The sequence below is a fragment of the Elephantulus edwardii genome, unplaced genomic scaffold (genome assembly GCF_000299155.1).
Source record: "Elephantulus edwardii isolate Elephantulus edwardi_28Jun2011 unplaced genomic scaffold, EleEdw1.0 scaffold00140, whole genome shotgun sequence".
NCBI classification, from domain to species: Eukaryota; Metazoa; Chordata; class Mammalia; order Macroscelidea; family Macroscelididae; genus Elephantulus; species Elephantulus edwardii.
Genome location: NW_006399890.1, coordinates 1,354,013 through 1,378,017, shown reverse-complemented (window position 1 = coordinate 1,378,017; position 24,005 = coordinate 1,354,013). Strand labels below are relative to the sequence as shown.

General features: G+C 39.8%; 1 pseudogene; it reads left to right on the top strand.

Annotated features, from left to right (window-relative positions):
- LOC102857977 overlaps nt 1-15,451 on the top strand; it is a 114,387-nt pseudogene extending 98,936 nt beyond the window's left edge.
- The last annotated feature ends 8,554 nt before the right edge of the window (nt 15,452-24,005 follow it).

Genomic DNA, 24,005 nt, shown 5'->3' with positions numbered 1-24,005 from the left:
ATCACCATGACTGACTCTGACACAAGTTTTTATTTAACAAATGAAAGGCTATATGATCAAAGTCATCAATGATTTCATCTTGCTTGGATCCACAATTAACATCCTTGGTACCATAAGTCAGGAAATCAAAAGAGGTGTTGCATTGGGAAAACCTGCCTTCAAGGACCTCTGTATCCAACCACAAATGAGAAATTATTGAGAAATTATGGTACAGTCACACAATGGAATATTATGCAGCATGCATGAGCAATGATTATTACCTAACTTGGGAGGGACTGGAGAGCATTATGCTGAGGGAGCTAACTCAGTCCCACAAGGATAAATATTGCACAAAACCATTATTGTAGAATGAGTATAAGGATCCAAGAGAGGTGGAAGAGGGTAGAATCAGAGGGATGTGGACGTGCAGAGAGGGGAGGAGGGATTAATGATGGGGCTGTACAATTTGATGGGGGCAGGTGAGGGAAATGGAAAGAATTTGTTCTTAAAACCAATGTATTCAAATTTTGTAAATAAACTAACAGATTTTTTATTTTTTTTTAAAAATGACCTCACTAAGATATTAAGGAGCAAAGATGTGAGTTGAAAAACTAAGTGGCACCTAATTCAAACTACAGTCTTTTCATTTACTTAGTATACATCTGAAAGTTGGGTGATGATTAAGGATGATGGAAGAAAAATGGATATCTTAGAATTATGGTGTTGGAGCTGAGTATGGAATAGCCCACAGAGGGCCAAAATAACAACGAAATGTGTCCTGAGAAAGTGCAAGCAGAGTTCTCCTTAGAGGCAAGGGTGGCCAAACGTTATCTCACATAATTTGGGCATATTGTGAGGAGAAGCCAGGCCTTACAAAAGGACATCATGTTGGGTAAAAGTAAAGGGTTAGTGAAAGAGAGGAAGACCCTCAATGACGTTAGATCAACACAGTCCATAGCAATGGACTCAAGTATATCAGCGGTGATGAGGGTAACACAGGATAGGGCAAGGCTCAGATCCATTCATAGGAGTTGTACTTGATTCAAAGGCACCCAACAACAAGCCTACAGGCAGTTCCAGTGCCTACCCAAAGGTCATGTCTCTCTGGGAGTTTGAATCCATCATCAGCTCCAAGGGAGAATGATAGGCAATTTCCTCCTGTGCCATTTATAGCCTCAAAAGCCCACTGGAGGGTCAGCTATGAGTTGGCTCTGAAACAAGTTTAAATTTTGATTTTTTTTTTCTCCTTTTGAAAGCACAGTGTTAGACTGGGTATATCATATTGACTAACAGGCCATCATAGTCTTTGGAGTCACTTGAACTAGCAATATCAAGTCCTAGCTGTCATCATTCTAACTGGGTGACCTTGAGAAAGATATTTTACCTCTCTGTGCTTTAGTTTTCTGCTTGGTAAAGTGGCTAAATGAGTTGGTACTGATAAAATGCTTAGAATTGCCTCCATCTAGGCCACAGAAAGCATTAAAAAAGGTTTGTTTTTGAGCTCTGGTGGCCTAGTGGCAAGGCGCTGCACTGCAATCCCAGAGGTACGCGGTTCAAATCCCCCAGATGCTCTGCTGGAGAAGGAGAGGGCAATCTCCTCCTGTACCAGTCAGATCTGATTTGATGGTACACGTAAAAAGAAAACAATAAAAATTTTAAAAAAGGTTTGTTTTTATTGTTATTAGTTATATTGCTATCCTCTTAGGAGTACAATAGAATCAGGAGCAGATTTATAGAGGCCAAGAAAACCTAACATTACTTTCATAGAATTTTAAAAATCCGTAATAAAAATACTGGGAACAGAGAAGGCAGAAAGAATGTAGTTACTCTATTTTAAAAAGAGAAAACCATACTTGTTTTTAGCCTCTGAGTTGGAAAATATCTGATGTACATTGTGATACAAGTCACCACTATTACCCAGCCTGTAGACCTCCATTTCTTGCTTTGTTTTGGTGTGATTTCTCTTTCTAACATATTTTGAAATCCAGTCAAAATGAAGGCCAACCATACCAGAAGCAACAACACAGACTCAGCCTACTGAGACACCCAGAAAAGAATGAGTTTATGAAGGAAAACTGCTTGGAAGAAAGTCATGGATGTTTGCCCTAGTCATGTATGTCTGGCACAAGCCTGTGGAAAGGAAATGTCTTATATGCACCATGTTTGTATTGCTCAGTTAAGCAAAGAAGAGCCACGATCTTCAGAACTAAAAGATGTTAAAAAAAAAAAGAGCTTTTTTGTTGCAATTTGGCATGAGAGTGGGAGCCATTTATTATCAATATGGTAAAGATGGATGTTATACTATTACATTACACATTATTAAAAGTCTTTACACTTTGTGCAAAGGACTTGGTACACTGTAAATAATTTAACCATGATGAAATCTTGGAGAAAGAAACACCATTAATGAAAGAGATACAACTAGCCAGTTGCTGGCTAATATTAAAAAGAGAAATGTAATGAATTTGGGGGAAGGAGTTGAAAACTGCGGATCCATTTGCTTGCAGGTTTGGTGAGGTTCCCCCCACCCCCGTTTAGTTGTTGTTGCTGGCTGTTTTGTGGATTTTAGGGTGGGGTTTTTTTTTCAGTTGTTAATAGAGGATCATTTTTGCTCTCTGAAGCATTTGATTGATGTAAAGGAACACTTGTCATTAAATAATCTTTAAATTAATCTTCAACCGTGTTGGATCTTAACCATCTTACAGCAGCTGCGAGATGGAAGCAAATGCATTATGTATTACAGTTTTGGGTATTAGTTCTGAAAAATCCAACTATCATTCTCAACATCAAAGCGCAGCCCTTATCAAGGGCTTGGCTGGGAGGATAAAGCACTGGCTATTTACCTTATGACCTTGGTTTAAATCCAGATCAAGTTGCCAATGAAAGAAGTTTTGTGATCTCAGCCCCACACAGGTAGACAGTAGCTCATATCACCAAGAGCACAGCTTGGCAAAACTGGAATTTTCCCTGCTTAGGAGAGACCAGGAGCCAACAGAAGTCCAGAGACATGGAAGTGAATAGCATCCAACTCATATAGCATCATAGAGATGGCAGTCTTCTCAACTGGACGGGCAGCTTGGAAGAGCAATCTGGGGCTACACTCCAACCTGGCTTGCAGATAAAGAAATCTGTTCTCAGAGTTTGCAACTTGTCCAAGTCTATTTCTCAAGCCAACACCTCCTCTCCAAGATCTCCCTTCCCCCACCACTCACTCTCCTTCCAGTGGGGAGGGGGAAACCCCAACCAACCAAACAAATGAAAAAACACAACCGCAACCACAATGAAACAACTCAGAAAGTCAGACTGAAGGATCTTTAGAAAGTCATTTTCAGAATGAGCATGACGATTTTAATCCCCTGAAAAGGTAATTCAAATTAAAGTTAGATATTGCAGACTTTGCTTTAAAAATATGAGGTTAAAAATGGTTCACTCTTACCATACTTGATACATTTATTGAACTCTTAGAGCTATTCTACACACTTGTGCTTGTGGTGTCACACTCTCAGGAAGGGGAGTTCCCCATGAGCCCTGGAGGAAAAGTTAAAAAAAACCCAAACATCCAAACTACAACAGCAACAAAACTCTACTAGATACACATGATTGGTTTTTAAAAATCATATAACTAAATAACAATAAATTTTAAACGTTCATATTTCACATTTTAATTTCTTATTTTGTGGATATGAGTATATATCCCCAAAGTATGATCTGATTTTGGATTTGGATACTTTTCTTTTTGCATTTATATATTGGGGCACTTAATCTTTCATTTGTTTGCTAATTCTGTCATTCCTAGAGTTGAGGTGGATTTTCCTCCCCCCCCAAAGAAATATTTTTAAATTACAGAGTATAATATATGTTATAAATATGTTTATTTGGTATGGCAACAAGGGAGCATTTTAACACTTTGTTTATACTCCTATATCTTTTATTTCTAACTATAGAGAAATAAGAATGAGCTGCTTTGTATTACAAATTAATGGCAAATAATCAAAAATCCATGCAACTGGTATCAGAAACATATAAGAGGCTATAGTCTCTCTATAAAGTATTAAAAAGCATCAGCTATTTTATAAGCCAAGATGAGCTTCTGCAGGGCATTGCCATGCATTTATATCACCCACTACAGATGGAGGAGTACTAGCACCACCCATCTGAGTGATGCATACTAGCCTTTCTGTGCGTGATGTAGGAGGATCCTGCTACTTTGGGCTAGTGCAACTTGCTCCCACAACTTAAATGGTGGGCTTGAAGGAAACATAGGTTGGGTGGTGGTGGGTTTGTCAGGGCACAGGAAGCTGCGTGGTGCCTCAGAACATTTCAGTGATCTGCTGGGGAGGAGATCCCTTATTTCCAGGAGGCTGTTCGTCCTTGGTGCCTCACATTCTCGTAACTTCCATTAGGCTAAATGGGCTTCTCTCTCTTTCTCTTTCTCACTCTCACAGAGGGGAGAGCAGATGAAAGGATACAAATGCTACAGCCTTTTATTGTCAGCAAACAAAAAGGGGCACACATTTGCCAGTTTATAAATTACTGTTTTTATTAAAAAGGAGTTCAGACATCAGGTTCCACTTATCATTGTTAAGACCTTAAATTTTTTTTTTAGCCCCGTGATTTCATTATACGAATTACAGAACAGTAATAGAGTAATATTACTCTTAAGCCAGCTCACTTAAATTTAAGACATTCAAGACCCAATAATGCATTAGGTTCTTTAGTTCAAGTTATGCAAATAATATACATTTTTTTATTCGGCTTCTCACCAGGTTATACATGTATTATAAACACAACAAAGGCCTCTTTCTTGTACAATATATTACTCAGAAGCTGGTGAAAATAGAAGCCAAAATATTGTGAATTACATTCTCATAATGGTTTAGCTTTGTACTACTGCCTGACGTACTTTCAGTGCTAAAGAGAAGCTGAGACTGGAAAAAGAAGTGTTGACTCACTGTTACCTACAACTGCTGTCATTCATACCGCTGTTCCTCACATCTAAATCAGATTATTATCTTTGTTTTCTTTAGAGTGGAACTAGCAGATCCAGCTTTGCTACATTTGGAAAATCAGCAGGGGGAATGGTCACCTTAAAAAGACAAAAATAAAAGAAGGGACTGAAACTTACATAAATTACCAGGACAGTCCCTGAACTCAGAACTGGGGAGAACCTTTATATTACTTGTACACAAAGCTTATGATATAAATCATTGTGGACTATTTTATTTTCCAAGCATTGTTTCTTAAGTATTTGTTATGGTTGCACAATGTTATTCACTCACTTTAAAAACACTGATCCTAGCCCATTAATTTACTTTATGGTTAAAGCAGGGGTAACTAATTTCAAAGTAATTGTAATTAGGCCTTCAAAGATAAAAAAACCCAAAGTTCAGACAATAAGAAATACTGAGTCTTGGTTGATTATAAAACACTATTCACAAACTTAACCCAGACATGTTATGGTAGATGAAAGAATAGCAAAGCATCTTTCCTAAGGTTTCCATTTATTCCAAATATCGTTCATTGATTACTAGTTCAATTGGACTAACTAAAACTAAAAATAGAGATTATTTTCCAAAAAGTTAGCATGAACACACTTATGTGAGTCTCTGAAGTATACTGATTAACCCAGCTGTAGTCTCACGCTTTTAAACAGAATGGGGGGAAAGTCTTCAGTAAGTCAGCTTTATGTATTTCTGCTAGGCAAAGGGAAAACAAAAATAGAAACATGGAAAATAAGAATTTCAGTCTTTTAGCTTCATGACGTAACATGAGCTCTGTGGGAACAGGAGAGCATTCCATTATACTTGTGTGCAATCTGAGCTCTGTGGCTTTGAAAGCTCTGAAGTCCTCTACAAAACTCTCTCCTCTATTTTCTCACCCCCTTAAAAAACTCAAAAAAACAAAACAAAAAAAGCCCCCCAAAAACCCAACCCACCTCAGCCAATTTATATAATCTTACCAGCGTTTCTAACAGGAATTCTCACCTCAAATTGCTTCCTGTGAGAGAATGAGGAGAACCCATCTCTGGAGTACTTGGCAAATCTCAGCCTCTGTGTTTAATTCAACAAGTGTCAGTGGTGTCTCTCTTGGATGCACATAGTTCCTAGTTCCTTATACGGAGCAGAAAGAGCCACATTTGAAGGCAGAGGAGGGTATTCTGAAGATGGCCCATCATCTGCTTACATGCTGCCAGTCTGCTCCAGGCTCTGGGACTGGTTTCTTTCTGAACAAAACGTAGGCACAGAATCACATTTTCTATCACAAAACATAAACAGCAACGATGGGAAAGAATAAAATTTGCCCTCAATCAGATTACTATTAAAAAAGAGAGAGAGAGACTTTGAGGAGGTCAGAATGATTTCTTAATTGCTTTTCACACCTGGTTAAGATAGTGTATACAGCTGCAAGGAGATGAAAAGAATGATTGATCCTTGAAAAAAGAATAGGTAGAACAGCAGATATTTTAGATGCAATTAGACTTCCACGTACAACAGCTGGGAAGAGTTCCCAAAGTTTTTCACTTTCTAATTTGCGTGGAATCCTAAAGAAAGAAAATATCCTGACAACTTCGAGCGTTGTCTTGTGACTTCCAAAAAAAAAAAAAAATTCAGCCTGTGAAGTATCACTGCTCTGTTTTAGTCTAATGCTACTTCTATCTTTTATCCTTTTTAATTAGAAGGCAAATTCTCAGACCGCCAGGCCTAATCCCTACACAGTGGAACAAAGCCCAGCAAAGCCTTTGAACACTGTTCAGCAGGGCAGCACAAACCCTAGTAACTGTTGGCAGTAGGGGCAGGACTCTGACCCTCATCTCAGCCATTCTCCTGCAGCTCCTGATGCTCCCTGCCCTTCAGAACACTATCTGTTGTTCTTCTGTTTAGACTGAAAAGACAAAAGAGGAGACAATGTGGGAAACCTAGAGGATTGGCTAGGTAGGATGCAGGGAGCTGGTGATGGATAGGGGCAAGTAAATGGAGTTTCACTGGAATGGACACAGTGGGGAGAATTGGATCACCAGATTAGGTCTTTGGGTTCAAGAAATTTCTTCATCCCTCACTAAATCTTTTCACGGACAATGCCACTTTTTAAACAATTGTTGCATTTCCAATTACTCCAGGAGTGTTCAAACAAATGCCTCAAACCCTCCATGAAAAGTTTGCTCATATTTTAAACTCGCCAGATGAAAATCAATAAAACAAATACCCCCAAATCAGTGGCAGACACTTACATTTCCAAAGTATTTACACTTGTAATAATATTTGAGTCAAGAGCATAATTTGAGCTCACTCAAGCAAAGCACGCAACTAGACAGAAACGTGAATTTTCAAAGCTAATGGGAACAATCGGGAATCAAAAAGCCAAGTTCCGAGCATGCAAATATGAAAAAAGGATTGTTTGCATTTCTTACTTTGGCTAACTGTGAATTATTGAACAGTGCAACAACAGATGCTACCGCAGCACTGCAAACTCTTCCAAATTGTTCTTAGATTGAGCTACGTATGTGTGGGAATTGCTGTCGGATGCCAGGATGCTGGAGAGTTGGACTAGGATCTCTGGAAGGAAAAAAAAAAAGAGGTGCATTTTCTGGGAGAGATCTGGAAAAGACAATTCTGGGGGAAATGGGGTTAAAAAGATAAAAATCTTTAATTGTAAATATTTTTAGCAGCCTCTCAATCTCTTAAATATAGCAGGTTTTATAAAGTCACTTTCATTTTTCCTCTCTCTAATGCTCATAGAAACACCAATATGTGTAGTGCAACACGTAACCCTATCATAATGGCTGTTTTTGTAATCAAATATATAATATGCTACTGATCTGGATTTGGGTGATTAAGAGGTTAATTTAAATCATAAGAAATGATTTGGTCAAGGATTTAGATGATGTCCAATGAATGTGTGAATTTCATCCTGTGGCCTCAAATTTAGATGTAGAGTTGATTCACTTTTAAAGATACTCCCATTTTTAAAGTTCTCAGCATGTTACATGTGCTGAGTTTTTCATTGAAGAAACATATGAATTTGGAATGTGTAAATTGTGAGTTTTGCATGAATTTCTAGTACTTCTATTTTGAGACCACATGCTTATCTCTTTAAAGGGACAACATTGTGTGTAATTATAGCCTATTTTTACATAGTATCTATTATTCAAATGATAAAATTTAATATCCTCCTCAACATTCTCTATATTTCCTCTGCCTAAGTGAATCCTTCATCCAAACCGGAAAAAAAAAGTTATGATATGCACAATAATTAAATGTAACCACAAATAATATTTTAGAAAGAATGGTGCAGCACTATCGAAAATCTTGCAGCCTGTTTTTGTCTTCAATTTCACCTTTGAGAGCTTCAGAAAAATATACAAAATGTAGCTTATATACACTGATGTTCTTTAAACATATTTTATGTTCTTTCTCTTTCCTCTAATTGGAAACTGTCTGAAAAATTAGAACCTACTCATTATTTCGGAGGTGCCCAGCAGTGAACACAGTTTGCAAATAAAAAGAAATGCTCCGAAAATTTAAAAATACTCTTTTGTATAGCTGGAAGTCTTCTAGAGAAATTGTCTAAATGTTTGCACGCATTTCACTGTCTAATGCTCCAATGGAAATGATCAATAAACATTTGCATAAAAAAAGCAAATTCATTATGTGTGTGTGTGTTTTAATAATAATTGGAAATCTTTACCTAGTGGAAAATTATTTCTTATTATCCTCCGTGCACATGCAGTCTTTTGTAAGCAGGTTATGAAGGCCTACAGACAGCATGCTGCCTTCAATATCATATTATTAAGTGATATTTAATAATATGTTTCCAAAAGAGGATTCTAAAGACTCAAAGATAGTTCTGGAAATACATCTAAGTCACAGATAAATGCAAGCAGTTCCCATAAATCAAAACTAAAACTGGCACTATTTCTACTGTCACGACTTTTCAGGTTTTTTTAGTTGTTGTTGTTGGGTTTGTGTTGGGTTTTTTTCCCCCCTTTCCATCACTATCATTTGCCTACTCACCTTAATCATAAGTATGAATAAATTTTATTTAAATGAAGAGGAAAATAATCTAGATCAGAGGAATCTGAGGCTCTTGAAAATAGCTTTTTTTCAGAAAGAAAATGTGGTTTGTAAAAACAGTGACAGGTGATATATTCTGTTATAAAACATGATTGAATAGACTCATTAACACTTATTAGAATATGAAAATGAAAATACTATCTCTTCTCTTCCTTATAATTTATGTATCTATAACAGTGTTGCTAAAGCTCAATTATTTCCCCCTTAACTTAGGTTAGTTTTTGTTATTGTTAGGTATTTCTTCTAGTAAATTTAGCTTTCTGTACCAACAGTGAATCTGAGAGAATTTCTGAAAGTTACCATGTAAATGACTGCAAATACAGAGCTCAATCAAAACAAACACTAACCAAGGGGGGAAAAAAGCCAATCCTTAATTCTGTATTCTGATCCATCAGTGACTGTATAACTATATCATTAATGATGCTCTCTAACTGGGGAAGTCCCTACCGGAGAATGTAAAGGATCAAAGAAAACATTCTTTTCTGTCTGGTACACTTAGTAGTCCTGCCTCCCAACAGTGGGATAAAAGGAACTTGCTAAACTGTTGCCATTTTGCAACATCTGCTATAATTCCCCTAAATCCAGATTTGTCTGACACAGAGAGGCCTGTTCTTACATCATTGCCATGTGACAGTATAACACCAGTCACATCAAGCTTGAGGATTGCAGCTTCAGGCTATGATAATATGAAGAAAACCTTTTTGCCTAGGGCAAAACACTTGTAACAAAGTATTATTCATCTGGCCAATTTAAATCTTCTCTCAAAAAGGTACCCAGAAACATATGCAGTATGCCTTTGTCAAAGGCTTGTGCAGCTCATAGGCAAATGACCTGAACCAAGAGTACAAAACCTAACGTCCTGATTAATTACTGCTAAGCACCTCTGATACAGAAAAGAGAGTGCTGGTACTAATCCTTAACCCTGTCCTACATTCTCAAAATAGGCAAAACATTGCTGACAGCTACAAAAACAAACCTGTCCAAGCTTTAAAAAAAAGAAAAAGTGGTGCACGATCACTTGGTGCCCTTTGCCTTATAAAATAAGGGTGCAAATTCATATCCGTGAGCAGATTAGGGAGCTACCAGTCGAGTGAGCTTTTTAGAGTAACCTCACTGGCAGATAGCAAAAAGGAAACATGCTGAAGAGGTAAAAATGGCAAAAGAGCCAAACAGGAATATTTTAGGTAGGTGTTCTTATTTTTAAGATTCAGCTTACAAGAGATTGAGCTTTATTGAAAATTGTAATTTTAAGAATTGGATGACTTCAATGCAGTAAATGCTTTGTTAATCAACCCAGAGCAGAGAGATTGCTTTGCAAAAAAAGTTTCATTAGCACTATTTGGTCACCTTTTCCCTACTAAAAACAACGGGCTATTCGTATTCCACTAGAAATACCAGATATTTTAGGATTTTAAACTATTTCAACTAAAAGTTGGTGAACTTCATCAATCACTCAAATTATGTGTACATTTATTAAGAAAACAGACAAGAAATAAATGGCTAAAAGAAGGAAATCCTATAATTGAAAGAAGGAAGTTGCTGACCTTAGCAAATTTCTTTCTTTCTTTCAGTTTTAAACTCTTTTAAGACTCAACAGGTCAAAAGTTCTTGGGTGGCAATAATGGTTTGCTCTTGGCTGATAACCAAAAGGTTGGTGGTTCAATCCCAGCCGGTTGCACTGTAGAATGAGGGCTTGAAAATTTGCTTCTGTAAAGATTGTTGTTGTTGTTTGTTGTTATGTACCATTGAGTCACTTGCGACTCATAGAGTATGTATTGAGGCTGGAAAACCCTATGGAGCAGCTCTTTTGTGTTACACACAGGGTCTCCTACATCAAGAATCAACAACAGAACAAGAATAGAATAGATGTTCATTCATTAAGAAATTGAAAGAAGAATCCAAAAGGTCACTAAATTCCAGTTCATCTTTTATCAGCCATAATGCTTCTATGTTAGAGGCAATTAAACTCGACTCTTCTAGATTTTATATAAAACCGAACACTTTAATAACATAAATTTCAGTGTAAGTCATGATCCTTATTTATGTCAAAGGCTGTTCTTAATTTTACACCATCCACAGACACACATCATCATTAGAGTTCCAGGAGTCACTGAGAACAGGTTAACCAAGCAAAGGCTCCTGAAGAGGCAGCCTAATGTAGTGAGAGTCATTTTATCTCCTAAGCTGTCCAGAATGCCAGAATAGTCATCTTTCCAATGTAATACATTCATTGTCAAATCTAATTCTACTTTAGTTATCAAAGCCTATTCTTTAAAAAAAATTCTTTTTCTTGTCTTTTTTTTTTTACCCAGCAATTCCACTACTGGGAATATACCCCAAAGAAACCATAACTGACACCCAAGCAGATATATGCACACCCATGTTTATAGCCGCTTTGTTCACAATAGCAAGGAGTTGGAAACAACCTAAGTGCCCATCAATAAATAAATGGGTAGAGAAGCTGTGGTATATTCGCACAATGAAATACTATGTTCCATTGAAAAACAAGAAATTCATGCAATATTATTAAAAATGGGTGATTCTGGAGAATATTATGCTGAGTGAAGTATCTCAGTCACAAAAGGACAAATACTGCATGGTGCCACTGTTGTAAAACAGGACTTACCTTGGGGTTGGGGAGAGACTGAAAAAGATGGGTTCAATAATGTATACTGCATTGAAACAGACGAGGGAGAAAACTGTTTAAAGGGGTATGTAATTAGGGTATTTTTGTCATGACAGGAGTCTAGAGCGATGGCTACATGGTGGAGTAGACCTGGAGAAGGGTTTGTGAAACAATGAAAGAATTTGTCTTTTACTTTTCCAAGAGGGTAGTGTACTAGGAGAAGGTTTGGGAGGGGAGAAAAGTGTAACAATGAATGAATGGAAATCCAAAGTCTCTGTAAATTTTTACTGACATTAATAAAAAATTTAAATTTTTTTAAAAAAGAAATACCCAGAGGGGGGAAAATATTATTTTTTTAAGTTGTGATTTTGAACTCAAGTTTACAGAAAGATTGGGTTTTCATTCATTCATTGTTACTCCTTTACCTCCTTCCTGCTCTCTTCCCCTAGTCCACTTTCTAATGTACCTTTTGTTCCAGTTTGTCAAATGTCACACATATAATATCCAATTCTATATTCCTTTCAGACAATCTCTCTCCTCATCTATTCCAGGGCAGTGTTCATTATCTAACAACTCTTTTCCTGTTCTTCCCCAACCCCCATGTTAGTCCTATTTTATAACAGGGGTGTTTTGCAGTATTTGTCCTTTTGTGACTTAGATATTTCACCCAGGGTAATGTCTCCCAGGCTCAACTATGTTGTGTAACACTTTACAAGTTCATTGTTTTTCAATGCTGCGTTAATATTGTGCTGTGGGACAACAAACAGATGGACAGGAAAACTGTGATACATTCAAACCCTATTCTTACACATAAACATTATTAGATTTCATTACAAACACCCTTTACCTTCTACCTTGTGCTTAATACATGTAACTGGAAATGCATTTTCCACCTGTTTGAATCCAACACTGACTGGGACAGCCTGAGTTTTGATGGTTTACTGCTATTTGTAAAAAAACTTTTACCTTTTGTTAGGTGCCTTCAAGTTGCCATCCTTCTTTCACGGAGCAGGTGATGGATTCAAACCACATGCCTTTGGGACTGCAGCACAATGTCTTACCACTAGGCCACTAGAGTTCCCAGACTCTTACCTTTTATCTCTGCCTGTCATTTCTCAGCTGATTCTGGCTTTCAAGGGATGTGCCCTAGTTTTCCATTGTTCTTCAGGCCCTTTCTTTCTGAATTAAGTTGGAGGAACTTTGCATTAATGACAGTGTAACTTGAGTGTTCTGGTGATGCAAACAGTTAAACGTTCAACTGCTAACCAAAAGGTGATGTGCTCCCATAAAGAGTGCAACCAAGAAACTATTATGCGGCGTCTCTACTGAATTATACACGTGACACTCTTAGTGGAAACCCACTGCAGGGCACCCAATGACTTGGGAGTCACCAACCCCCTCATTTTGAGCAACATCTATCTGCTTCTAGGCATGACAAGCTCTTTTGGAAAGTGTTTATCTTTGAAGCCCAAAGCTCTATGGAGGGACAGAGTGAAAAATGGAAACTTCTCAGGTACAGACATTTAACTTGGTCAACTTTCAGGGGTGAAAGAGCTTCTTTGTTATCTGCCAAGACTGATACAAGTTATAGGAGAGTTTTTCTTCTCTGATGATATGCAAACCTTTTTGCAGTTAAAATACAGAAGTTTGAAAATCATTGTCCTTCATGGGTTAATGGGGATTAATTTTATAAAACACAATGATCATGCAAACAGTTAAACAGTTGATGGGAATGATAATCTGAAACACAGTGTGAATATGGGAATGATTGAAACACAATAGATATAAATGAAACACAAGTTATATGATTTTTGTATGAAATATAAAATTTTAAAAAAATCACTGCCATGCTTGTAATTTAAACTGAAATGTTACACAAACACACACATATTCTCTCTCTCTCCCATCAAGTCAGCTCCAACATATGGGAGACTTTCTCTCAGTCTCAGAGTTTCTGGTGGGTTTGAAATATCAGACACTTTGGCTAGTAGGGCCACATGCTACAAAACTACACCACAGGAGCTCCTGAGTCCAGAATGAAGGCTGCATAGTGGAGTGGACCTGGGGGGAGGGATTGTAAAACAATGAAAGAATTTTTCTTTTACTTTTCAAAGAGAAGAATGTACTGAGTGGGGAGATGGGAGGACAGAGAGAAAAATGCACCAAAGAATGAATGGAAATCCAAAGTTTCTGTAAATTTTCATTAAAATTAATAATAATAAAAAATTAAAAAAACCCAAAAGATTAGAAATACAAGACTAAGATCTTTTCCATTTGTCAGTCTCACCCTAAAGCATAGGTGAGAATATAGAAATCACATACATTTTGGTTTACATAGACCCAGGTTCAAGCTTAGGTCTGCCACTTCTCAGCTGCATGACCCTGCACAAATCACCTGAACTCTCCTACCCTCAGTTGCCTCAGCTCTAAAATGGGGGTAAGCAAACCCAATCGTACTATGTTGCTGAAAGGATTAAATGAGATAATGAATGTAAAGTAGCCTCTTTCACCGAGCACAACAATCCCATTAGGCACTGTAATCTCCATTTCACAGCGCAGGAGCCAGTGGTTCATGAAGGTTAAAGAACTTGCCAAATGTCACAATTATATTGTAGGTGTTTAATAGAAAGAAACTCTTACAATTATCAACCCGAAGAGCAGGGATTCTCACCTACCTCAGAACAACTCATTTCAAAGTGGCTTTTGCTCATGGAGCTGGGACAGTTCACTTCTGATCAGCTCTTCAGAGGCTTTGTCCAGAGAGCCCCAGAGGAAAGGAACACACCCTTACCACTCCACACCCCTGCTTCGCACCAGATATTTTTGAAATGTTACTGTTAACAGGGCTTAGTGGATTGTTGTCCAGGAGAAAGGTACAGTGAGTCATCAGGAAAGACAAGACTAGGTTGAGCACCAACAGGCATGGGGGGTTGAAGAGCTGTCTTTCAGGGGGATTTTCCTGGCCCTGGTCAAGTGAAAGGGATTCTTCTACTGGGTGAGGTACAAAAGTGAGTGAGGCTCTTTTTCATGGCACCGCTGGGGCAATCGGGTGCTTCACCCTGAAGCTGAACTTCTCTTTTCCCAGCCATTGGCTGCCAGAAATGCACTGAAGTGGACGATGAACGCAAACTTCGTACATTTTACGAGAGGCAAATGGCCACAGAAGTTGTTGGTGATGAGTGGAAGGGATATGTTGTCTGGATCAGTGGTGGAAAGGACAAACCAGGTTTTCCCATGAAGCAGGGTGTCTGGACCCATGGCCAAGTTCACCTGCTGCTGAGTAAGGGGCACTCTGTTACAGACCACGGAGAACCGGAGAGAGGAAGGGCAAATCTGTCCGGGCTTGCACTGTGGATGCCAATCAGAGCGTTTGCAACTTGGTTATTGTGAAGAAAGGGGAGAAAGATATCCCTGGACAGACTGATATACCACAGTGCCTCGTCACCTGGGGCCCAAAAGAGCTGGTGGAATTCACAAGCTCTTCAGTCTGTAAGGAAGATGATGTCACTATGTTGTGAGAAAGCCACTGAACAAAGAAGGCAAGAAACCCAGGACCATGGTGCTCAAGATTCAATGTCTTGTTCTTCCGTGTGCCCTGAAGCACCAGCGTATCTCTCTGAAGAAACAGTGCACTAAAAAGAATATAGAGGAGCCTGCAAAGTATGCTAAGCTTTTGGCCAAGAGAGTGAAGGAGGCCAAAGAAAAACGCCAGGAGCCAATTGCCAAGAGATGGAGGCTGTGCTCTCTGAGAGCTTCTGAAACCAGTCAGAAATAGAATTTTCTGTGTGGCAAATAAATAAGCTCAAGTTGTATATCTAAAACGAAGAAGAAGAAGGAGGAGGAGGAGAAGGAGAAGGAGAAGAAGAAGAAAAATGGAGTGAGGTTATGGACACGGGTGCTGGGTGCTGCTGGAGCGAGCCAAAGGGAACTAGAGCATGAGGGATACATCAAACTTCTCTAAAGTTGCTTCCACTTGGCAGAACCGAAATTTTGACAGGCCTAGAACTAGCCTAAAACAAGAGAAGGTAGAACTCACTTTAAAAAAAAACAAAATCAAAACAAACAAAACTGGCTATACAGCAGCATAAGGGAGCTCTGGCACCTTAGTGATTAAGGAGTTGCACACTGGCAACTCAAAGGCAGGTAGTTCGAATCCACCAACTGATCCATGAAAGAAAGATGGGCCTCCTCCTCTCTTGGTGATGTACAGCCTCTGAAAACCTGCTGGAGGGTCAGCTGTGAGAAGATTCCTACTCAACAATGAGTTAAGTTGTTAAGTTGATATGGGAGCATCTAGACCATAATTTTTCAGATATTAGGTCCTCCAAAAGGACCTCATACAGGTTGACTTGAAAATATGGCTGCTGAGAACTCTCAGAACTTTGGTTACTCCTTCCTTGGGAATATATTAGATTTAGATTCACCTGTATTCCACTTTTTGATGGCTGGGTCCCATCGAAGTGGCTAAGTATTTGATTACTAGCCAAAAGAGTGGTGGTGCAAACTCAACCAGAGGTGCCTTTGAACACAGGTCTGGCTCTGCAAAGGTTGGTTCTACCTTGTCTTTACGCACCATGGCTAAGGTGGAATTGGCTTGAGGGGAATGAATGTATATAAGCCTGTATCACACTGGTCCCCAAAAGGTCATGCGGTTTAGGGGTGGATACTCTGTAAGGCAATTACATTTCATCTTACCTGGATCCACAGTTGACATCCTTGCCACCAACAGTCAGGAGATGAGGAGATGTATTGCATTGGGAAAGCCTGCCAATAGGGATCTCTCCAAATTACTGAGGAGCAATGATATCAGTTTGAAAACTAAGGTGCACCTGATTAAGGCCATGGTCTTTTCAATAATTTACTATGCATCTGAAAGTTGGGCAGTGAATAAAGATGATAGGAGAAGATTTGATGCCTTGGAGCTGTGGTGCTGAAGAGTACTGAATATCCCATGGCATGCTAAATGAACCATATACTTTCTTGGAGAAAGTATAGGCAGAATGCTCCTTGGAGACAAAGCTTTATCTCACATACTTCAGGCATATTGTTAGGAGGGACATAATGCCTGGAAGGGTGGAGGGTCAGTGAAAGAAAGGAAGACTTTCAATCAGGTGGATTGACATAGTGACCACAGGAAGGGTATGTCAGAGATGATGAGGATGGCACAGGATAGGATAGGTTTCAGACCTGTGGTTCACAGGGTCACTATGAATCATATTTGATTCAAAACACATAACAAGAATATGTCTGTAAGGAGGGAGCTGTGGTGGTTTAATGATAAGGAACAGCACCACAAACTCAAAGGAACACAGTTTGAATTCACCAGCTGCTCTAGGGGAGAAAGATAGACAATCTTCCCCCTTGCTATTTATAACTTCCGAAAACTCTCAAAAGAGTCAGCTATGAGTCAATGGTACATAACACCACCAGTGTAATGATGCTAATTCAGAGGCACCTCTTGTGATTCAAATCCACCAGATGCTCTTCTGAAAGGAAGATGGGAAGTTTTCTATGTGATTTACAGCCTCTGAAAAGCCCAGTGGAGGGACAGCTATAAATTGATCCCTATTCCACAGCAATGAGTGTTGGGTGATGGGAGAGTTTCCAGGCTGATTAATTTCTCTCATCCTGTAGTATAAAAGTTACTAAAAGTGCTTTTAGCAGAATAGAGACATTCTTTTTGCTAGGTGCCACTGATTTGACTACAACTCATGGTTACCTGTGAATAACAGATCGAATCCATGCCCTACCCTGGACTACCTCAAGACCTCCACCCTGTTTCAGTCCATTGTTAGAGTTACTATTGTTCCATTCCCTTGAAAGTTTTAGGTTATGAGAAAGTACTGCAGTCAAGTGTTTTGTTAAATAATAGCTAGTCGTTTTCTAAAAAAATACTTTTAAAAGAAAGAGACAATTTTCTTCAATTACTTATTATGCACTAAAGGGTTGAATATTGAATAAGGATGACAGAAGAAGAATCAGTCAGTGCCTTTGAGTTGTGATGTTGGAGAAGAGTACTGAATATCCCATGGACTGTCAAATATATGCCTTGGAGAAAGTGCAGGTAGAGTGCTTCTTGGAGGCAAGGATGGTGAAGCTTCTTATCACATACTTTGGGCATGTTGTTAGGAGGGACCAGTCCTTAGAAAAGGAAATCATGCTTAGGAAGGTAGAGGCTCAGTGAAAGAGAAGAAGACCCTCAACAAGATGGATTGATCCAATGATATATCAGAGGTGATGAGGATGGCACAGGATAGGGAGGGCAGGGCTTAGATCCATTGTTCATAGGGTCACTATGAATAGCAGTCAACTTGAAGGAGAACATCAAACAACAACTGCCTGTTAAAAATACCTGCTTCCTGTCTTCAGGAGCTGAAGTGGGTGGTGGCAGAAGGGGGCTGTAAAGCACTGCGATTCACTCACTTACACTGACAGGTTGCCAATACCCTCTTGAAACTGTTAACACGCTTTCTCCCCAGAAAACTTCATTGGTAAATGTGAATGGGGTGGGGGGAGGAAAGAAGAGTAGGGAATAAAAACTACTGTCAAATTGATTATGTGACTACTCCTTAGAGAAGCCACAATGCAGGTGAAATCTACATATGCATTGCAGAAATGTATCCAATGTTACTAAGTTTTAAAGAGACAGAAAAGACTGAAAACCTTCCTCCCTGGAAAGACAGGAATGCATTGTTTACGGTCCATTATGCATTTTGTGCAATGCAATTTGATGATTTGGATATTATGTGGAATATAATTTTCAAACTTTATGGGAGCTGAATGATTGTGGTTGTCCTTGTCACCGTTGTTGGAATTGTGTGGCAGAGACCAGAGGAATGGACACATGCAGTGGTGGCTGAGAGGTGAGTGCCAGAGGAATCTCTGACCCTCCAGTGACATTTCAGAGGCTGTCAACTGCTTGGGAGGAGATTGTCCATATTTGTCCTATAGAGCTGCTGGTGAATTTGAACGGCTAAGGAGGTGCTGCCTTTGAATTAGCAGTGCAAATCCCTATGGACTACACCACTGGAGCATCCTTTTAAGACCCTATAATGGGGAAATAATAAACAAAAGGGAACTTTTGTGGCTGAGTGGATGAAGATTTGAGCTGCTAACCCAAAGGTGGTGTCTTTCTGGTTGTTCCAATCTCCCACCTGCTCTGAGGGAGAAAGATGGACAATCTCCTTCCATGTAATTATAGCCTCTGAAAACTTGCTGGTGGGTTAGCTAAGAGTGGGTTTGATGCCACAACAATGAGAATGAGTGAGAGAGAACAAACAAAAGGAGAGCTGCTTTCTCTTAAAACAAAGGGGGAAAGACCCCCAAAGCCTCATGGGTCCATAAGCATACATGATGTTGGATGGATGCTATCCGAGTGGACAGTTAGCTCTGTATACTTGCACTTGTGAAAGAATCACAGGAAAATCCAAGATCTTCAAGATTAACTGTCCTTTATGTTTGCAACTTTGTTTTCCAGACATTTGTATTTCAATCTTCAAAACTATAACCTGTTAGTTCCTAGAATGCATTAGATACTCCCTCAATTTAATATAATTTATATTTAATTTCTTTTTTCCCTTCAGCTTCTCATTTTTAAGATTCTTCCCTCCTCCCCTGTTCCTACTGCATGCACCACTGTCACAGTACAGGATGTTCAAACTGGTTAATTTCTGTACCATCCATATGGCTGATTTTATGTCGTCCATTACTCCAGTGCCACTAGGACATAAACTTTGGTTCTGTACAGTGTAGAACAGACTTCTCTCTTACTCACCTTTAAAAGAAATAATACATCCTGAGTCAAATGTTTTGTTTTCTTTTTTGGTGTTTTCTAGGTAGAGGTGAACCTTTTGAAAGGCCTTCTAGGTTACTGGGCTGAACGGAAAATCTAGAATGTCCTTATAGATTGAGGATTTCCGATAAACTTATACATGTTTTGGAATTAATGAATACAGTGGAGTCATAACTGACCCTCCAATGGCTTTTTTGGAGGGAATAACTTGCAAGGAAGGAGACTGTCCATCCTTCTCATGGGGAGCAGCTGCTGGATTTGAACCTTATGCCTTTAGGACTGCAGCATAGCTTCTTATCACTAGGCCACCAGAGCAGTTTTGGAGTAGGTAAAGATTTTTCTCCCCTTGTACTGTGTTACAGTCTCTTTGGTGGATTAAGCCTGCTGAGCAGTTAAGCTGGTAACCTGTGTAACACTTTTAAAAGAATAGCAGTATTTCCAATTGTCTTTCATTTGCCAGCATAGTGAATTTTTAAGTTGCCTTGTACTGTGCATTTTTAAGGACAGTCACATTTTAGCTTAGGTTTAAGTTGAGCACCAATAGAAAGAGCATAAAGACAAACATCACATATTATAAATCATATCACCTCTGAAAGTTCTGAGGCATTACTGTGATCAGCTCCCCACATTCCTAGAAATACGTTAACTTACTCGCCCACTCGTGCAACCTTACCAGGAAATTCCAGAGTGAAGGAGGGGATATGCTGACTTCAGCCTGTGGAATGAAGATACTGCAGAACTTAGTCTGAAAAGGTGAGGTGGACAATGACATCAAATGTGCTTCCAATGACAGGAACCCTTGGTTTGAAAAAAGTTAGACATAAGAGAAAAGGCATTTGTCAGGTTGGGGGGAAACGAAAGCATGGATGCTTGAGGTATGGTCCGAATTGTCCTGAAGATTTGAAAGGAAAATAATAATAGTAATAATAATAATAACAACAACAATAATAATATGCCAGAAGATATTTCTTGAAATATCAGCAAATTGCTACGAAGCAGTTCTTCTTATATGTGGAATTGTCAGGGCCATTTTGTGTCATTATGTGCTTCAAAGATCCTTGTAATTATAAATTTAAGACTTAAATCCTCAGTTCTCCTTTATATTTCTAAACTACCCCATAGGTATATTTACTACCTTCTTTCGTCGAGCTTAAACATTCCCAATTACCCTGGGCTCTAAAGGGAGATGTGGATGGTTACATTCCTGCACTTGTAATAACATTTATTAATCTAGTTCTGGTGAGCACTGTTGAACCTCTTGCCTTCCAAAATCATACATTTTCATTCCAAACACACCTTCAAAGCATGTTGACACTGTTTAATTAAAATGAGGGTGCACATTAATAAGAAAGGATATGATTCTGTTATTTATATGTAATTTTGTTTTAAAAAAAAATGAACAGAGACTGCTAAGTTCTATAATCGCCCTCCATGGTGAAGAAATAAGTGTTGGAGAAAAGAAAGGCACAGTTAGACACATGTGTTAGTAAAACACTCCTTAATGCTACACAAGCTGGAGAAAATGCTACTTTGCATTTTGTCCTCAACGTGGTTAACTGCAAGCCATTGAGTAAAAAGTGCACCTTTTAAACTAATTCCTTGGTCAGAAGATAGAGCCACATCTAGAAGCCTCCTTCATTAATATGCTGTAATGGCCAAATAAGAGATTAATAGCAAAGTCACCTGCAAAAGCGACCAGGAACCTGTTGATTAACAATAAGCCTCCAAAAATAAGATACCAGATTGCAAAGCAAAATCAAGTCCCAGGGCAACAAGTGCTTCTGTAATTTATTCCTTCTTTATATGAGGGCATAAAGCTCCCTTTATAAACGTGTTTTCCAGGGCCTGCTGTGAGCTGTAGGTGTGAGCTTTTCAGCTGATTTATTAATTTTAGTTTCAATCAACGTGTCACCTGCAGACACAAAAATGTAGGCCTCACCACAGAAAATACAATTTAAGAAAGGGGAGGGTGGGGGGAAAGAAAGAAAGAAAAAGAAAAAAAAATCCCACCAAACCCAGGGATTTAATTCAAAAAAACTCTGCCAGGATATTTTTTTTTTTAATTTTTTAAGATGAACACTAGAACACCTATGCTTTGCGAGCTAAAATAATTCCCAGCAACATTTTTTTTTAAAAAAATCAAAATTAAACATTTTTGTCATACTTCAAAAGTCAATCTTAGACCCGGGGAAGGGTAACACGAGGCTGCCAAAACAATCGACTCCTCTTGTCAGTAGGGGTACATTCTCCCCAAAGAATCGAATGAACAACAAGTCCCCTGGGCAAAATGTGCAAAAAATTCTCAATTAGTTGTCTTTATTTAGTGAGCACTATGGGGTCCTCAACCACACTATAGAATTATGGCAAGAAAGCTGAGCTCTTCACTAGCTTATTAGCATTCTCAGAGGGTTGGAGTGCTGCTGATAGCAGGCTGTTGCCTCCAAGAGCTGTTGGTGGGACCCCTACACTCCCAGGCTTTGTCCTTTTGTCCTTCCAAGACAGCAGGAAGTACTGCCCCATGTTCAGGGCATTCTGGGATACCTTCATTCCATTCACAGTTTGCATAACCGACGGGGCTGAGCCTTTGTTATTGACTATGACCATCTCTGTTGCACGTTTAAATGAAAAGCAAAAGCAATCTGTATCAGTCAATCCTACACGCACGTTTAGGAAGCCTCCTCCTTCCAGATGAACATCCTTGCAAGGCTAGAGTGGGCTTGAGTGGACCATGCCCCATTGGACGTCCAAGTTCTGGTGATAATGTGGCTGCATTCTTTTCATCCCCTAACTCCATGAGGCTAGGGGCCAGAAATGGAGTGGACTTGTGAATCTTCTATACTGACTCCAGGGTACACACACTTTTACAGCACCCCCTTGCCTACTGGCCTCACTCCAGCCTTCCACACCCTAGCCCTGTCAGTCTCTGCTCAGGCCCTCCCCAGAGCAGGCCCTCCCCAGAGCCGGGGTGAGAATTGGGGAGGGGGGGTGAGCTGAAGAAGGGGGATGGGGGAAAGAAGAAAACAATAATAGAACTGGCAGCAAGAGTTAGAAATGCCTTTTCTAAAGAAGAGGGTATTTGTTGCTTTAGGGAAAACACTATCATTGACTAAATTAACAAGTTGTCTTATCAACGGGCCATAAGCCTCAGAGTCTAATTAATTTAGCCCTGATCAATACTCCTGAATGAGGCATTGATTTCTGCGTGCTCCACAGGACTCCGGCTGAAATCACTTTCCCTCCACACCGCACACACAACAAGCACCCAAAGCTTATGTTATCGTAATAAGATTTTATTCCGCGCCGTCTGCGTGTGCTCCCGCTTCATCAAACAACAGGGAATGAGCGAGGAGCGTGGTCAGCCACTTCTGCGGTGTTCGCTCGGGGCGGACCGGGCTCTAGAACACCCTGCCACCAAGTTCAGCTTTTTGGTAGGAAACCTCCTTTGGGCGAGATAAAGCATGACAAAAATTGAAAGGGTGGGGGTCGGGGGAAGAGAAACGGACAGACTTTGCTTAAGATAATATGTCAAATGATCCAGCCAGTCATAAAACAAAACTTGCAGAAGGACTTGGGCTATCCAAGGACCAACACTTCTCCTGTCTTCATTTCTCAATGCTGGGGGTATGTTATAAAGGGCTTCCTTACCAAAAGAAATCCCAATATGCTGGAAAGCAGGGGGGTGGAGCACCTTTGGAAAGAAAGGAAAGCTTGAGGAAGAGGTACCCCACATTGAGGCGCTGGGGGTGCGGGGTGGGAGTTGACTGGGCGGAGTTCTCATTTCTAAAACACAAACAAGCAAGCAAACAAAAAACCCCCAGTGACAGTGCTCTTAGGGAAGTGTTATCAATGACAATACACTTGTGGGGTGAAAATGATTTGAAACATCTAGCTTTTCTTATTCTTATCTGAACTACTGTTGTTCTCCGAGACCTAGATCCTGGGGTGGGGGGAGGGAGGACCCCCCTAGCCTTGCATCCTGTGGCCACGTGTAGTGCCACAGCCTCTGCGTTTTCTGGTGGGCCCTTCCCTGGTGTGGCTGCTCCGTCCCATTGTGCGAACCCAGCGCGCGGCGCTCCGGTGCCAGGATCCCGGGGAGGGTCCCGAGGCCTACACGTTCCCTCCGCAGCCTCGTCACCGGCTCATTCTCCCTCCCACTGCGGTTTGCAGCCCCGGAAAGCCCACTGAAGGGTCAGCCAGGAGGCCGTTCAGATTCCACAGCTTCTAATAAACGCCAAGAACGACAACAAAGCTGCTTCAACACAACTTGGCAGAAGACGTCTAGCAAAACTTTTCCAACCTCTCAAAGACGAGGCTTCCATTTTACGAAGAAGGGAGATGACCAGGGAGGCTGTTTGTCCCGGAGGGATTTTCCATACGTGTCACTTGGTGGGGGGAATAAAGTGAAGAAAAAACACGTGTAACTAACTGTCTTTTCATCTAGGACTGGCTAAATTACCTGCCATGATCCAAACAAATAATTCCACTTCCTCCCTCTTCTTAGTATTTTATTAATACAATTTGGCTTTTTGAAAAGCTA